The sequence below is a fragment of the Cololabis saira genome, chromosome 19, assembly GCF_033807715.1.
Source record: "Cololabis saira isolate AMF1-May2022 chromosome 19, fColSai1.1, whole genome shotgun sequence".
In the NCBI taxonomy this organism is placed as follows: domain Eukaryota; kingdom Metazoa; phylum Chordata; class Actinopteri; order Beloniformes; family Belonidae; genus Cololabis; species Cololabis saira.
Genome location: NC_084605.1, coordinates 39,332,640 through 39,350,458, shown reverse-complemented (window position 1 = coordinate 39,350,458; position 17,819 = coordinate 39,332,640). Strand labels below are relative to the sequence as shown.

Here is a 17,819-nt window from a genome sequence, read left to right as displayed (position 1 = left end):
TGAAAGTAATTTCGGCACAACTGTTGGCATCCACCTGATAATGGAGGTGTGCTCATTTTAGCAGGAAGGAAGTTATTACATGTCAAAGGAGTCAGGAAAAACGTCGCACACTCGCACATTTAATCAGAGCCAGGAAATATATATATTAAAAACTAACAACAGATGGTGTGACTCGGCCCTGGATTTAAAAATGGCACAGAAATGAAAAAGTACGTACGTAAATAACACTATATGAGTACAATCCTAATACCAAAACAAAACAAAGAGAACTGTATAAAAAGAACTGTATAAAACTGAATGCAATGATCTGACCCATATTAACCCATATTTGAATCCTAACTGGATAAAAAACACATATCTAATGTTTAAATTGAAGGAAAAAATAGCAATTTTGAATGTGATGGCAGCAACATGCTTCAAAAGAGTTGAAAAAGGGGCAACGTTGGATCCCCTCCTCTCTTCACAGCCGTCCATATACATCTTGGACGTGAAGAAAAATGTCCTCCCTGTCTTATTCCACAGACCTGACTCGTCTTTGTGAGGTCTTTTCCTTCATAACGCACAAAATGTTTTCAACTGGTGAAAAATCTGGACTCCAGGTAGGACAGTTCAGCACCTGGGCTACTCTACTACAAAGTCATACTTTTGTTATGGAAGGGGATTGCGGTTTAAAGTGGTTAATAAAAATGATTTTAGAATAGTGATTAGGGCTGCAACGATTCGTTGACGTTGTCGACAAAAATCGATAATCAAAGTTGTCGACAATGAATTCCATTGTCGACAATTGTCGCCAGACGTTTTGCTTTCAGGACTCAAACGTTTTGGAAGCAAACTTATTGTTCTCCATTTTCTTAGAGTTGAAGGTTTTCGGAACGATGCGCAAGTGTCTCTCCATCCACGTTGGTCAGGCTGGTGTCCAGATGGGAAATACCTGCTGGGAGCTGTACTGTCTGGAACATGGAATCCAGCCTGATGGACACACGGCCGGTGGCAAGAGCGTTGGTGTTGGAGGAGACGACGCCTTCAACACCTTCTTCAGTGAGACTGAAGCTGGAAAGCACGTTCCCAGAGCTGTGTTTGTGGACCTGGAGCCCACCGTCGTCGATGAGGTGCGTACTGGGACTTACCGCCAGCTGTTCCACCCGGAGCAGATGATCACCGGCAAGGAGGATGCTGCCAACAACTACGCCTGTGGACACTACACCATTGTTAAAGAGATCATTGACCTGGTTCTGGACTGGATTCGTAAACTGGGTGACGGGTGCACCGGTCTTCAGGGCTTCCTGGTGTTCCACAGCTTCGGTGGAGGCACTGGGTCTGGGTTCACCTCCCTGCTGATGGAGCGTCTGTCCGAGGACTACGGCAAGAAGTCCAAGGTGGAGTTCTCCATCTACCCGGCCCCCCAGGTGTCCACTGCTGTGGTGGAGCCGTACAACTCCATCCTGACCACCCACACCACCCTGGAGCACTCCGACTGTGCCTTCATGGTGGACAACGAGGCCATCTACGACATCTGCCGCAGGAACCTGGACATGGAGCGTCCCACCTACACCAACCTAAACAGGCTGATCAGTCAGATCTTGTCCTCCATCACCGCCTCCCTCCGCTTCGCCGGCGCCCTCAACGTGGATCTGACGGAGTTCCAGACCAACCTGGTGCCGTATCCCTGTATCCACTTCCCTCTGGCCACCTACGCCCCCGTCATCTCTGCTGAGAAGGCTTACCACAAGCAGCTGACCGTAGCTGAGATCACCAACGCCTGCTTCGAGCCGGCCAACCAGATGGTGAAATGTGACCCTTGCCACGGCAAGCACATGGCTTGCTGCCTGCTATTCTGTGGTGATGTGGTGCTCAAAGATGTCAACGCTGCCATCGCCACCATCAAAACCAAGCGGCCCATCCAGTTTGTGGACTGGTGCCCCACCGGCTTCAAGGTGGGCATCAACTACCAGCCCCCCACCGTAGTTCCTGGGGGAGACCTGGCCAAGGTGCAGAGGGCTGTGTGCATGCAACACCAGCGCTATTGCAGAGGTCTGGGCTCGGCTCGACCACAAGTTTGACCTGATGTACGCCAAGCGTGCCTTTTTTCACTGGCATGTCGGTGAGGGGATGGAGGAGGGAGAGTTCTCCGAGGCCCGGGAGGACATGGCAGCTCTGGAGAGGGATTATGAGGAGGTTGGAACTGATAGCTTGTGTGAGGAGGATGATGATTCAATTCAATTCAATTCAATTTTATTTATATAGCGTCTAATACAACAGATGTTGTCTCTAGACGCTTTCCAGAGATCCAGAACATGAACATAAACATAAACATAAACATAAACCCCCGAGCAATTATTATATAAACAATGGCAGGTAAAAACTCCCTTAGTGGGAGAAAAGCCTTAAGCCAAACAGTGGCAAGGAAAAACTCCCCTTTAGGAGGGAAGAAACCTTGAGCAGGACCAGGCTCATAAGGGGGGACCCTCCTGCCGAAGGCCAGACTGGGGGAGTCAGGGACGTCGACAGCACACAGCAGGCAGGTGGAAGCAGCAGCGGGATGACCAGAGGTGGGGGGGGGGGGGGCGTCAGCAGCACACAACAGTCATGTGGAAGCAGCAGCGGGATGACCAGAGGGGGGGGGGGATGCTGATGATGATGGAGAAGAAGAGTATTGAGCAGGCATTCCCTGTATAGGTGACTTGAATCTTGAATTGCAGAATAAAGTGTTTATTGGCTTAAAAAAAAAAAGACAATTGGTGCCAGACGTGTTTTTCCAATGGAGTGAGGCGTCTCACTTCAATACAGTCTCTGCGTCTCAGCCGTGCGGGTAGCAGTTAAACAAAAATGACAGCGTCCTGTACAGCAGCTGCATGTAACAAAACTTCAAAAGTTTGGGAGCATTTTAGCCTGGATACGGTGAATAAAAAGATTACTTGCAAGTAGGGGTGTAACGGTACATGTATTTGTATTGAACCGTTCGGTATAGCGTGTTCGGTTCGGAACGGAGGCGTACCGAACGAGTTTCCACACGGACATATTAAGTAGAGGGCCGCATGTTGTCGAGCAGAGCGCTGCTGCAGCTGCACGTAGGCAGTTGCGCTCACACCGAGAAACAACAAGCAACAGTTGTAGCCGACCAAATCCGCTCCGACCCGGTGTGTCAGTATCAGCGCAGAGAGACTGCAGCTTCGCCTGAATTATGGTTCCGCGTTAAATCGACGGCGTAGGCGTAGACGGCTCTGCATTTGTGTGACGCGGAACCATAAATCAGCCACTGGGAGCAAAGGCTCGCTGGGTTGATGTTGATCCGCGGACCAAACTTGTTAAGGAGCATCAAACTCACTCTTATCTACGCGAAAATAACGCTAAAATATAAAGAAGGCGTCCCAAAGTGTGATCTATGGTGAAATAGGAAAATTAAGATGTGTACGCTATATGTGTAGGCTGTTCCCACTGTTCCCTTCAGTTCTGCAGCGCAGCTTGAAACCCTGCCCACCCCCACCCCGCTGCAGGCACTGACGCTTTCAGTGTGAACGCAGGGTTATAAATGTTATTTAATCTGAGCAACAACTTTAAACTGTTCAGTGTTGCATTTGTTCAATTTTGCACATTTGATGTAGAAAAGATTTGTTTTTAAGATTTAGTTGTTTATAAGTCTGAGCCTTATAAATGTTATTTAATCTGAGCAACAACTTTAAACTGTTCAGTGTTGCAACTGTTCAATTTTGCACATCAGGGAGATATTTTTTTTAAGTCTGAGCCAATGTTATTTTGTGTGTGTGTAATAAACAACTAGCACGTTTATATTTTGCATTTTGTTTTCTTACTGTACCGAAAATGAACCGAACCGTGACCTCCAAACCGAGGTACGTACCTAACCGAGATTTTTGTGTACCGTTACACCCCTACTTGCAAGGTTTGCAAAGCAGACCTTGCTCACGTCGGTAACGCACGAGCATTTGAAGAGAAAGCACGTCGGACAGTTGAACGAAATGGACTCGCCTTGGTAAGATATTACGCGTATTTTGGCTTTAAAAGAGAGCTTTAACGCTATGCCTGACAAAAGTATTTTAAATTAAATGCATGCAGTCCGAAGAAGAGCCACCATGGACCCCTTTCTGCAAAAGAAGCAGACGTGTAGCCCGCAACAGGAGACTGCCCTCACTGATCAATAAATGCTGATCTGTGATTATGAGCAGCTGACAGGTTTCAACAAATGATACACTAGTTCAACCCAGAGAACGTCCTGCCATCCAGAACCAATTTGACCCACTTGATGGAGAAAAAATACGAGACGTCTTATTTTATTTTATAATTTATTTTTTATATAACACAATTGCCTGTCCTTAAAAAATGAAAAATAATGGACAGAGGTTTATTTATTTACGGATTTATGTCTGACTGATCACTGTGCCTGTCCTTGGTTTTAGAAAGGACATTTTATTTACTTTTTGTATGAACAGCAGCAAAGTTGAATAAAATATTTCTTTTTCATTGAAGTACCCATCTTTCTTATGGTTATTATCATTTGCTAAATAATTAAAGCAACCTCATATTAAATTTAAGAAAAAATTACTAATTATCCGATTAGTCGACTAATCGTTTCAATAGTCGGTGACTAGTCGACTATTAAAATAGTCGTTAGTTGCAGCCCTAACAGTGATCTGTCTAACAGCAGGACAGTTTCCCACTTTGACTGAGGCCATTGTGTCATTTCGGGATCATGTTCACATATCATTTTTCTTTATATGATAGTCTTGCCCTGCTTTGTGAAGGAAATAACAGTAGAAGTGTTCATGCTGAGTCCATGCAATGATTTCCATGACAGAATCATACCCATCCTTCATGCGGTACCACCTGAGGGCCTGAAAATCATTATTGATCTTCGGTTGTTCCCGAGGATACAGAGATTTCTCCAGATTCTCCACTTCTTTTGATGCAGTAGATGATTACCAATTCAAAGTCGATCCAATTGAATCCATGAATTCAATTGAAGGAACAGGATTTTCTTGGTGGAAGCCTTAGTATCAATTACTTTCTCTTTTTGTTGCTTTTGTTGCAATTTGTTTGATATGTTTCACTACCATTCAGAACAAGTCAATATTTTGATGTTGTTCTTTTAATTGAAGGGGGATGTAAAGAAATAAATGCAAGAATATATAAGGCTTATATAATTTCTGAAAAAAACCTCTACCTCTGGTCCCCCAGCATGTCCACTGCCATGGAAACGACTGTGTGCTGACTTTAAAGAGGGCACTAATAAGAAGTGATCTGCAATCTACAAAGACCATAAATGTCTGCATTGAACTGGGTTTATATAACAAATTATTATTGATGAAAAAAAGTATACTGCAATTACTGAGTCAGGTTTACTTTTAATTAACTTTATTCTTCACCGCTTTACTTCATAGGTGGTGCAAATTCCAGAGTCCTTTATTCCGTTAATGTTTATTCCTCTAGACTGAGTAAGCACTAATTGCTCCAAACATTTCAAGAAGTACATTAATTATAATAAATCAGGTAAAGGCCTGTCGGAGGGGCAGAGGGGTCAGGCGATGCCAGGTTTACGTTGCACCGTATGAGGTATGTAGCTACCGACAGCTTCTGAAGTGTGCAGTATTGCAGAAATATGTAACGTTTTGTAATACTAGAAAACAAACTTTAAATCTCAACAATTATTTCCCCTCTCTGCCGTAGGGAACCAAACTTAACCAGGTCATGACAAGACAGGGGACGCAGCACGTTCACTGCTCTAAATTCCCAGGCTTTCATTGATTTTTGTGGCTGTGATACACCATTTGGTCACACAGGGTACAAAGTAGAGCCAGGGACAGACTCCCCCCGCCAGCCCCGGCCCCCCCTCGCCCCCCCCAGTCAGTAATGACTGCAGTGCCGCAGCTCCCACATACTGGCTCGGGGCGAACAGTGCAATAAAAATCGGATCCTGTATTGACAGACAACAATTGTGTCAGTGTAAAAGCTGATCTTGTGACAGTTTTGACAACATGGAAGTCAACAAATGACGTTTGAGAGCATCTGCTGCTACAGTAACACCCATGAACATTTTCAGAGGTACTCCGATACTGTTTCTCCAACAATGGGTCGATAGTAATCTGATATGCACGGCAGGGGTAAGGCGATACCAACACAGTTCATGGATTCAAGTATCAAAGGATGCAGAAAGATGCTGTACTCATTTATTCATAAAGATGAGGCAAAGGGCGAAGGGAGCAAGCACACAAGTTTCTCAGAAATGGGTCTTTGACCATCATATTCAAGCATTTCAGTATCACTTCTAAGTGAACGTTGGAGACAAATTAATAACTTGCCTCTTACTGTTGTGAAATATTGCATTCATGGGGATGGGAAGGGTGGACATACGATCCACAAACATGGTGTCCCCAGCTCTGGCGACCACTCAGGGACAAAATCCACCGTAGCTATTTCCAAACACAATTACATCCTGAACACGCAGAAAAAAATTAATTCTTTGCTCAAATGGGCTTGAAATTTGCAGTGATTCTATCATTGTGAACTTAATTATATTTTACATGGGATGAAATCCTTTGTTAACTGCTCTCTTTCCTCACGAAGAAAAAATATTTGGACTTCTTCATTCTGGTATGTGAAACTTGTGTTAACCTCCAATATTTGAAGTTATCGCAAATTAATTCCCTATATTTTTGAGCGGCTGAGGATGACCATTCTGCATGGTAGTGGAACTGATTTTAAATATTACATTATATTTGTCATTGCTTACGATGGACTGAAACGCAAGAAAGAGACAGACGTTCAGAAGAAAATTACTTGTGAATTGGAAAAGAACAGAGAATAACCGTGATGCAGGAGACAAGCACAGGTAGCAGAGTACATGCAATCAAAGTACATGCAATCTACTTAGAAATGATTCAGTATATAAATATATACTCATCCCAAGGACAGTCAGACCTTGCAAGTTTTAGTAGCATATTGGATGTTAAAGTTTGTGAAAGTGACTGGGGAGATGCGGCCAGCTCAGATGGGGAGCTATGAAAAAGAACAATTCTTTGAAGAAGAAAAAAGGAAAAAACCTCTTTATCTCCAAAAGAAGTTAAGTTACAGTTAAACCAACCAGAAAACAGCGGACAGCCTTTTTATGATTACATTTATATGTATTATGCAAAAATATATTCTCCTCATATAAATATATATCGTTATATTTAATATATATATATATATATATATATATATATATATATATATATATATATATATATATATATATATATATATATATATATATATATACACATTTCTTGTATTTTCCAAGTTTGGCAAATAAAAAATGAATAAAAAACAATCCCAACAGTCAGGTATGGTGGTGGACTGGGGTTATTATAACTGAAGTTTAGGCCTTCAAATATAGAAGGACATACAGTACATACAACATATTGTGATTCTTACATTATCTTTGACTTATTCCACTGCTTACAGTCAGTATGAGCCCAAGGCTTCTGATGCTTTGTCTCTTCTCAACTTCATTATTTCCATTCCTTTGTCAATTTACAACTATTCCTGCATTTAAAGATGAAAACACATTCCGGAGGTGACTTGAAGACATAATTCGAAGAGAAGAAGAAAATAAAGAAATAGAAAGGTTATTTAATGCCGCCGGGCGATTGAAGTGAAAACCTGGTACAAAAGCAGCGTCCATGAACGACAGAGTGTTTCAGAACTTCATGGAGAAAACTATTCAGCTGTTTGAAACTATTTTTTTCTCAAAGAAAAGAGGGGAAGCATTTGCATATTTCTACAGTGTGTAATAGCATTAACTATTCCAGGAATCATGCACCGCACCACGAACCTCCATCATCATCAGTCACAATGTTAGAGAGAGAAATGCCTAACAAATGAAATGAAGCTGAACCAAAACATGACAAATCAGGGGTTATACCTACTGTAATGAAGTTAAGATAGATAGATGGATAGATAGATGGATAGATAGATAGATAGATAGATAGATAGATAGATAGATAGATAGATAGATAGATAGATAGATAGATAGATAGATAGATAGATAGATAGATAGATAGATAGATAGATAGATAGATAGATAGATAGATAGTGAGTAAAGGTCTATTTAATATATTGCCAGTTCAAGACTCCTGTCCAATATTGTCTACGTGATTCCACATTTCTACTTTGCTCCCAGTCTATTTTTCTTACTTATTGACTGTGCTCTTGCACTTGCTCTTTTCTTAAGGTAAGGAGTTAAAAGTGCACAGTAAAAGTTAAGATGAATATAAGTGGTTCAGACAACTACCAGGTTTAGGGTTTATACATTTGATGAGTCACAGATTATCATACCTGATCTACACAAAAGAATGAACAGACGAGAACAGCTGAGGGATATGTTTTCATATCATTTTTTGCTAATAAACAAAAATGCTTAGGTTAAAAACAGATCATTATTTGGTATAAAATGGACCGTATCACTACATTTACTACAGATTAGATGAAGACATGGAGCGGTTCTTAGGCTGGTGGTCGGCCCTTTCCTCCAGTCTACCCAGCCTTTACTCAGGACATGGAAACACACTCCCTGCTGTTTCTTCACTCAATCTTCTCAATTAAGTTTTAAGCAATTTTTAAGGCCACGAATTGAATTATGAGGGTATCGCTGTTGACGTCAGTAAGAGACTCATAAAACAACACTTATGGCGCTTTTCCACTAGTACCTACTCAGCTCTACTAGCTCAGCTCGACTCAACTCGTCCTGTTTCTTTTCCTTAACAATTCACCCAGATGAGAAGTAGGAGGTTGGAGTGAAGCTGCTGTGACGTATTTGATTGTGTGATCTAAAGGAAGAAGACGACAACACTAAAGATGTAGAACCTGGAGGAGATGATAGATGTGCTGCTGGGTCTGTGGCTTGTGTTCGATATCAAGTTAAAAAATGAGAGAGAGAGAAGCTTCAAGCGGCGACACTTTTTTTGTTTAGTTTGTCTCGGTGCTGCTGAAAAGTCATCTGGAGCCGTGAGCAGCTATGAAGAGACAGAGCTCCTGGTAGATCTGGTCGTTCCTTATCTCCGTCTAGATCCCTTTTTAATTCTCTCCTCAGCACCAGGTTTATGAACATCTGCGATGTTCGAGTGGAGCCGGGCTGAGTAGGTACTAGTGTAAAAGCCCCAATACTGACCTTAGGGTGCCCCTAATAAGAAATGACACCTCCATCACCTGAGCGTTTGCATTCAGCAACACTTGGCGTTGAACAGACGTGTTGCATCGAACCAGTGACCCTTTAGAGACGGGGCCAAACTCTACAGGCTGGGAAATTCATGAATTGTGAATCTGTAAAAAGGGTTTATTGATCGTAAGTCCCTCTCCAGTCTGAGAGCCGGCTCTTAAATGGATTCTGGGGGCAGAGGAGACCTTATACTTTAGGGGGGATGGAAATAACATTTTTTTTCCAAAGATAGTTGAAACATTTGCACAGAATGCTTCAACACTTAATGCACTGCCACTTATCATCTCATTACCAAACCAACAAATACACACACAATGATAAAGAAAAGGAGAAGTAAAACAGTAAAATAAGACTGATTTGGAAACAATGTCACCATCCCATTCAGGCATAGACAGTATTTTGATTCACACCGTAATTTGAATGAAAATAGTCATGGATTTTAATGTCCAGGTGGAGCGTAAGCGTGCTGCTGGTGTACGTTTGACAATCCTTGCTATTTTGGAGAGTAAAACTAACCAGGGTGTCTAGTAATGGCAACGAAAATAAAAACATTGTCAGGTTCTGAATCTGGATACGTGAATTCAATGAATGCATTTCAACAAATGAGGGAATTTTGTTCTGCTTAACTAGCATGTTTTATTTCACAGCTACAGCTTTGATTTACACTATCTCATTGTAAACATTTCTGCACTGCATTGTGTTTAAATGTATTGTATTGCGTTTCACTACACCGTGCTTTCTCGTTCTGCTGTGCCTTCCAAGATAATAGCTGATGGTCTAAATGTTTCTTCTAATGTGCTGTCTAGCACAACACGGTGTGCTATTGCATCTCATTGCCTCGTGTTGTCACCAGGCAGGTGCATAATGGCCTGAAGGATTACACTCATCCTCCGAGGAGCTGCCAGACGTGGGCCTGCAGGACATAACGCATTGGACTAATCTGGTTATACAGCTATTGTTTGTCACAGAGTTGCTAAGCGCTGCTAGCTTGGAGAGGGTATTAGTGACATCATCCCGAGCTGTCCAGCGTCCACAGGCACGCCGTACACAATCTGAGCGGTTGAGAGGAAATAGACACTCATTTTACGCTGTTTTATTTGAAAAACGACATGGCAAGAGTAAATACTCACAGAAAATGTAAATGATTCATACATTATAGAAAGTGAATCCACACATGCCCATACCCCAAAGACACACACATACAGCTCCATCTATCAATCACTATTTAATTGGCTGAAAAGGCAATGCAGATTGATTTTCCAGTGACACAGACTCGGACTCTCTCTCAACGGTGAGAGAATGTGCATGCAGACGTGTGTTAGTATGAATGTGGGTTATCAGGGACAGACACCTTTAATGCCCATGTTTAGGGTCCTGGAGAGCAGCTCCCTTCTGGGGAAGCATGCATCATGTCCATGAAATGCAACCCCACCCCCCCCTTCCCACACACACACACACACACACACACACACACACACACACACACACACACACACACACACACACACACTAAAGATCCGGTGTCCTTGCTCCACAAAGCAGATTATTCCACTTAGAGAGGTGGCGTTGCGGTGGGGTCCTGCCAGCCAGGTATTTCAATGAAGCTTGTTTTAAAACCGTCTGCTTCTTATCATTCTAGGGCAACAAAGTGAAGTATGATAGAGTAAAAATGGACCTGCCAAGTAGGAGTCGTGCGTTTCATGTGCAAATCCTCAAACAACTCTGCTGCACGCTGCTCTTGAATGTTATGCAGTCTGAGATCAGTGCTGCTTCTGAAATTGTACCTACCAGACCACACATCGCGCACGTTCAAATGGATGTGGAAAAGAAAATCGGATGTTCGAAAACTTATAAAAAGATAGAGAAGTTGAGGGGCACTGCAGTTCCAAAAGAGGAACGGTATTCCAGTAAATGTGAGGAAACTGTCCACAGATGTTCCATGGGGGGTGGAGGTGGGACGTTATGGAGCTATTCCAAGCTGGAGTGTTCAGTAAGAAAAAAGGTTCTACACGGCTCATACAAAACAGACATTCATAGCTAAAAAACCCAAATGTTCTGAAAAGGCAAAAATCATAGGCTAAATGAATATTTTATATGATATAACAAAGATATTGCTAAAAATAGGCAAAAGAACTGGTAAATGTTTCTTAATATGTCCTCTTTGTTTGTATCATGCTGCTCACATGACAGCAATGGGGAAACACTCAATAGTGGGCATTTCTGACATGCCTTCGTCATGTTAACAAATAACCAATCAATCCCATTTCTTCCTGCATAGCACAGACATGACCTTGGTGATTTGAAACACCCTCCACCCCCATATACCATTTTATTTGACTGTCTTTACCTACGGAGCTACAATTTGATGAGCTAGACAGTTTGTGGCATGAAAAGTTTAACTTTCCCCAACGTTGGACAGAAACAACCGCCCCTTCAAAGTCAATGCTGTGGAGGCCTAGAACGATTACATGAGAGTGGTGGGTATTTGTGATGAAAGCTGAAATACAACCCTGAACACACCCAAAACATTGATCTAAAATGTACGGTTGATGCGTTTCTGCGCCGCTCAGGTCACTGTAAGCTTGAGGATCTGGACACGTGACATCATTGATGCATTTCACATGAATAATCAGAGGTAATGGTGGAGGTCAGAGCTCATGATTCAAAGTTGCAACTTTAAAATACTTTGGTCTCTTAATTATATTGCATCATTTTATCGTATCCAGGTTCTACATAGCATTTCCTAATCTAGCGGTTAATACAAACACACTCACTACAGGACTTGAACACATCAGGGGCAACGTGAGGTTAAAGTCGTGTTGCTGTAATGCTGTAATGTTGTTATTCATACATAAAAATACGACGGACCTTATTGGAAAAATGTGACATTGAGTTTTGTGGACCTGCAAGCTGTGATGTCATCAAGTACACATTTATTCCAGACTGCATTCTTCTGCGCTCCAAAGTCCGCTCGCCTCAGTCAAACTTGGCAAATACGAACTACAAAGTCCAAATTTGGCAAAATGGTGACAGCTCGCCTACATTTATCATAGCTGCACACAGTGAAAGAATGCACGGGGTAGAACTTCAACTCTACTGTATTTGCATTAAAGCCGATTATTTCAACCAAGACTAGACTTCATCCAAAACTAACAGGGTCATTGCTGAAAAGCACGTACACACCCCGACAGACACGGTTAAGCTCCCTGTTATACACTAACCTCCAATGTCTAGTTTGTTCCTGGTAATTCCTATATTCTCCGTTAATTCCCACAGAAGATGTCAAACTTTTGCAACCAAATATGTCACAGTGTGACGTGAATAAAACAACTTACATCTATAAATGTTGCACAGTTTACCTCTGAAAAGCAGGGTGGAGATTTTTCCACGTACAGAAAATCCCCCGATTATGGAAATGTGAGTTTATTTTAGCTGAAGATGTCAGCTAAACTCTTATTGTGTAGCCTTCACTAACCTAACCCCTGCAGTCTTTATGAATGAACATTAACTGGAATGAGTGTTTGTGGGGTATTTGCCAGGGGTGGAGGGAAGTCTGGGAGAAAGCGACGGTGGGTTTAAGGCAGGAAGAACAGCGCTGCAGAGCACCGGGAGAGAGAGAAAGATGACTTATGCCTAGCTGTGAGACACAAAGCCCTTAATTACACTGTACAGACTTCACAGGAATAGCAGTCCGCTGGGGTGTAATGGGATCCAGATGAAGGAATTATACCATTTCCTGGCAAAATGGCTTCAAGATGGGGGACAGCACTACCGTCCCGACTTCTAATAGAGCCGTTGAGAAAGACAGGAGTGAAGTAAGTTGGGGTTGAAGAGGGAAGGGCTTGGTGTGGGGCTGCAACGCACAAGAGGACATAATGAGTAAAGTAATGAGGATATGAGTAAATGCAGATTTCAATTTGACAGGGGGGGGTTTTGCTTTAAAATGAATGAATGAATAAATCAAATGTATCCTATCCATGTTACGACCTAAAGTCTGTTCATTCTTCCTCAAGGAAAACTTTCCTTAAATATCTTGTTTACCTGCATTATTGAATTCTAATTGCAATAATATATATTAATACCGAAATAAAAGTGACAAAGGCTCCAGGCTGTGATAATAAAGTAGATACAGTATGTGTGCACTGAGGAGGAACCAAGTAATACATTAATTAACTGACAGAGCCATTAAGCTGCCTCATAGGGAACATTTGAAACAAGTTGTTTCATGCTTTAAATGGGATATAATGATGGGAAAAATGTACGTATGCTTTTGATACCGTATAGGGGGGGGGGGTGCCTACTGAATGAAAAACTGTTTGAAAAAGTGTCTTTTGGTGAGTTGTTCAAATGGTTAAGATGGTGTGACTCGATTCTAAGCAGAAATGTCCAGACATCCTATCTTTTCTTCCTCCGAACTTCAATTCAGGTTCCATTTCCTACCTCTGAGGTGGTAAACACAAAGCCGAACAGCTATTTTCAGAAACGTGCATCCCTGTGGAGCAGAGGGGGTAAATCTGCTACTTGACTTGACTCCACCCCTTGATACCTGCTATGACGAGAGGACTAAAAACACGCTTAAAAAAGGAGCTATAACGTATCACTGTGACATTTTTAATGAAGTGTGTGATTTCAGAAAATGTTAAGCTTAGTTTTAAAGTGTTTCTTTTAAAGTTGCTTTAGTAGGGTGTCCTGACACCGTCTACCATGTAGTTATTGAAATACACAAACTTAATAACAATTCGTCTTCTACAGAGTATTTATAGATAATGTAACATGATTAGCAGGGATGGGCTGGAGTAGTCTGATACCTGGATATGTGTTTGTTAGGCGGAGCGTCTCAGCCTCGGGTGTCTGCACTCCACTTCTATTCAACTCAGGCAAATATGAGCCACATTAGTTTGACCTTGCAGACACTCACAAATATTTGTTGCAATCTTCCATAAAATAGTGTTAGCTTCATTACATCATAAGGTGAAAAAAGGAAACGAAAGAAAGGTCACAAACGGATCTTTTACAGCATTAAAATGGAAAAAACAGCCCCTGTAAGAATAAGCCTAACATTCAATAAAACTAGTCAAAGTTGTCTTATTTGCAGCAAAAATATGTTTGCGAATGGGGTAAGAAAACATTCATGACTAGAATTCTTAAAACTAGCAAACAAGTCCAAAATGGTCCTGGATTTTCTCTTGAAACCGGGCTTTTACTTTCTTAGAAATTAGTTTTAGCAGTTTTGCACCCTTTAAATTCATGTGCAAAACTGTGTTTGTCCATTTATAAACCCACTGTTTTGGATTATTTCATGGAAGCCTTCTGGGCTGTCCGTCATCCGCGGCCGGCCCAGAGCACCGTCTTATTTAGCGAACGATGCCGCTCGTCACACTGACGCGATGACAGTTCCTCAGAAAAGTGTCTCATACATACATATCAGACTTTGATCTTGAAATTAAGTGAAAGGAAAAAAAAGGATGAGAACGGCAACTGACGGGCAACCGAGTAAAAAGACTAAATGTTTTCATATGTTGCGGTTAATCACAGAAAATCACAGGGTTTTTTTTCCTACTTCACTTAATCAACTCTTACCCTCGCAGCCACAGCACCCTTCTGACTTTCTTATCGCCCCCAGCGTGCTTTATCTTGTGACATTGCCAGTCAGAGACGCCCTACGAGAGCAGTTCCTAAAATCAAACACTTTTAGAGTTTCTCTTTAAAGTAAAGCATGTTTTTCCTGTGCACCACTCTTTCTTTCTTCTGTCTCTCCCAGTGAGTGCTGGTGAGGGCTGAGACGGAGTGAAAAAACACACACCAGAGAGTATTTTATCTACAAAGTTTCACTGCTTCCACATCTATTTCTCCCTCCTTCCACATACTTTGCAGATATGCCTTTTCCCTTCATAGCTCTACGCTTTTGTCCTTTACTGATGTGTCAGTGGTCTCTTGATGATGTTAAAGAAAGAAATATATATAGTTTTCAGATCATGATTGGTAAGGCTATATAGCCATGGTCGTTTATAATGTAGCAGTCAGAGAATGAAGTCGAATGGCATGGTAAGTTTGGAGATGCTTGGGGAGCACTGTCTAAAAGAAAGTGATGACCACACTGTGGATCTTTTAGTTCCCCCCTTCAGTCCTTCAATTAAATCTGATCCCAAGCGGGCAACGTTTAGCAGGTGTGTCCACACGTGGCATCAAAATGTGGATGCAAATGTGTCTTGAGTGATCAGCTCTGACCCTCCTACTGTACAGGCTAATGGATATGAAAGTCATTTTCATTTGCCAATACGAAATGCATTCTTTTAACTGGGAAAGCCGCAGCTTGAAAAACTAGGCGTAACTTACAGGGGAAAAAGGACACTGCAAAAATTCATTTTTAAGACAATAAAAAAAAACACCTTGTTTCAGGCATATTGAAGACTACTTTAAACGATTTTGCTAGCTTTAAGAATTCTTGTCAAGAACATCCGTACCCCATTTTCAAATATATTTTTGCTTATAATAAGACCCTTTTGTCAAGATTTCTGAATACACTTATTTCTAATGGGGCCACTTTTGCACTGTAGCAGCTAGAAATAAGACAAAGGAGACATACCACAAATGTTTCCCTTCTCCAACACGTTTTTCAGCAAAGAATATTTACACTAAAAAGCAGAGTGTCTCCAAAACAAAGAAAGATCCGCCACAAATACAAAGATAAAACCAATGAGACTGCAGTCATTCACATGCAAAATCAAATTACCTATTGCCTTAGTCGATGATGTTAGTTTTTGGGCATCAATGGATCTGTCCTGAGAGGTTTTTGTGCCCGGACTATAAATAGAATGTGGATGTCAGTGTTTCAAACCACCTTCTATGAGGCTGTATCTGAACTCGTCTCTGAGAATGTCCAGTCATTAGTGTTGGTCACTTGTGATCAGTTTTCCACAGATGCATTTCAATTCAGCTTCTGAATAGAGCCAATATAAGCAGTACGCTACTGGACATCTTTTACCATTCTGTGTAAGCAAAGACATTTTAGCCATTCATTTCGTGGGGCATGAGCATCAGTGTCAGAACTGCCAGCAGGATTAAGGACCTCATCCGCAAGGCGGGTAAAAGTCATTGGCCAGAACCTGGAGTAGTTGGAGTCATTGAAGGACCAGGGATCACCAAACAATTGTATCTCCATCGCAGATAATCCATCCCAGCTGGTCCGTAGACATCATGGCCAAACCTTCGTCCCATCTCCAACCTCCCATTCCTCTCAAAAATCCTGGAAAAGGCGGTGGCTTCACAGGTTCATACTCATCTCTCCAACAATAACCTCTACGAACAATTTCAGTCTGGCTTTCGTCCCCGCCACAGCACGGAAACAGCCCTCAAGATCACCAACGACCTCCTGATGGGCGGCTGACTCCGGACTACTCTCCATCCTCATCCTACTCGATCTGAGTGCGGCTTTTGACACTATATCCCATTCCACCCTCCTCGACAGACTATCCTCCATTGGCATAACTGACACACCCCTACACTGGTTCCATTCATATCTCTATGGCCGTACACAGTTCATCCAGCTGAAATCCTTCACTTCCCATCCATCCCCCCTCTCCTCCGGTGTCCCCCAGGGCTCTGTCCTTGGCCCTATCCTCTATCATTTATCTTCTCCCACTTGATCTAATCTTCCGTAAATACAACATCCACTTCCACTGCTACGCGGACGACACCCACCTCTACGTTTCCTCCGAACCCACTTCCACCTTGACTTCCGTCCTCGACAGCACCCTATCTTTCCACACCCACATCAACAACACCATCCGGTCCGCCTACTTCCATCTCTGCAACATCAACCGCCTCCGCCCTTCACTCACTTCCAACAGCGCCGCAATCCTGGTACACTCGCTTGTCACCTCCCGCCTGGATTACTGCAACTCCCTTCTTTTTGGTTTCCCGCACAAACTCCTTCATAAACTTCAACTGGTCCAGAACACTGCAGCCCACATCATCACCAGAACACCTTCCACCAGTCACATCACTCCCGTTCTACACCCATCATCACCAGAACACCCTCCACCAGTCACATCACTCCCGTTCTACACCCATCATCACCAGAACACCTTCCACCAGTCACATCACTCCCGTTCTACACCCATCATCAACAGAACACCTTCCACCAGTCACATCACTCCCGTTCTTCACCAACTCCACTGGCTCCCCATCAAACACCGGATCAACTTTAAAATCCTTCTCCAGACATTTAAGGCCATCCACAACCTCGCTCCCCCATACCTCTCTGACCTCCTTCACATCAATGTCCCCACCCAGTCTCTCAGGTCTGCCTCTTCCATCACCCTCACCGTCTGTCCACCATGGGGTCTAGAGCTTTCAGCCACTCTGCCCCTCATCTCTGGAACTCCCTCCCCCCTGACCTCAGGAACACGGACTCCTCTCTTTTCAAGTCCCTCCTCAAAACCCACATCTTCAGACTGGCATATGAGACCTGATGTTTCCCTGTTTGTGGCTGCTCTGCTACAGGTTCTGTGCAGTTGTCCGTTTATATTTATATATTTATATATTTATATTTTTATGAGTCTGTTTTAATTATTTTATTGACTGTATTGTTGTTGTACGGCGACCTTGA

The 17,819-nt window shown here is 42.5% G+C and overlaps 1 protein-coding gene and 1 pseudogene across 1 annotated transcript in view; one reads left to right on the top strand and one right to left on the bottom strand.

Moving 5' to 3' along the window:
• The window catches only part of sdk2b (sidekick cell adhesion molecule 2b), a 457,224-nt gene that overhangs the window by 258,871 nt on the left and 180,534 nt on the right, over positions 1-17,819 (bottom strand). The gene's annotated exons all lie outside the window — the stretch shown is intronic.
• On the top strand, positions 876-2,657 carry LOC133419049 (tubulin alpha-1C chain-like; annotated as a pseudogene).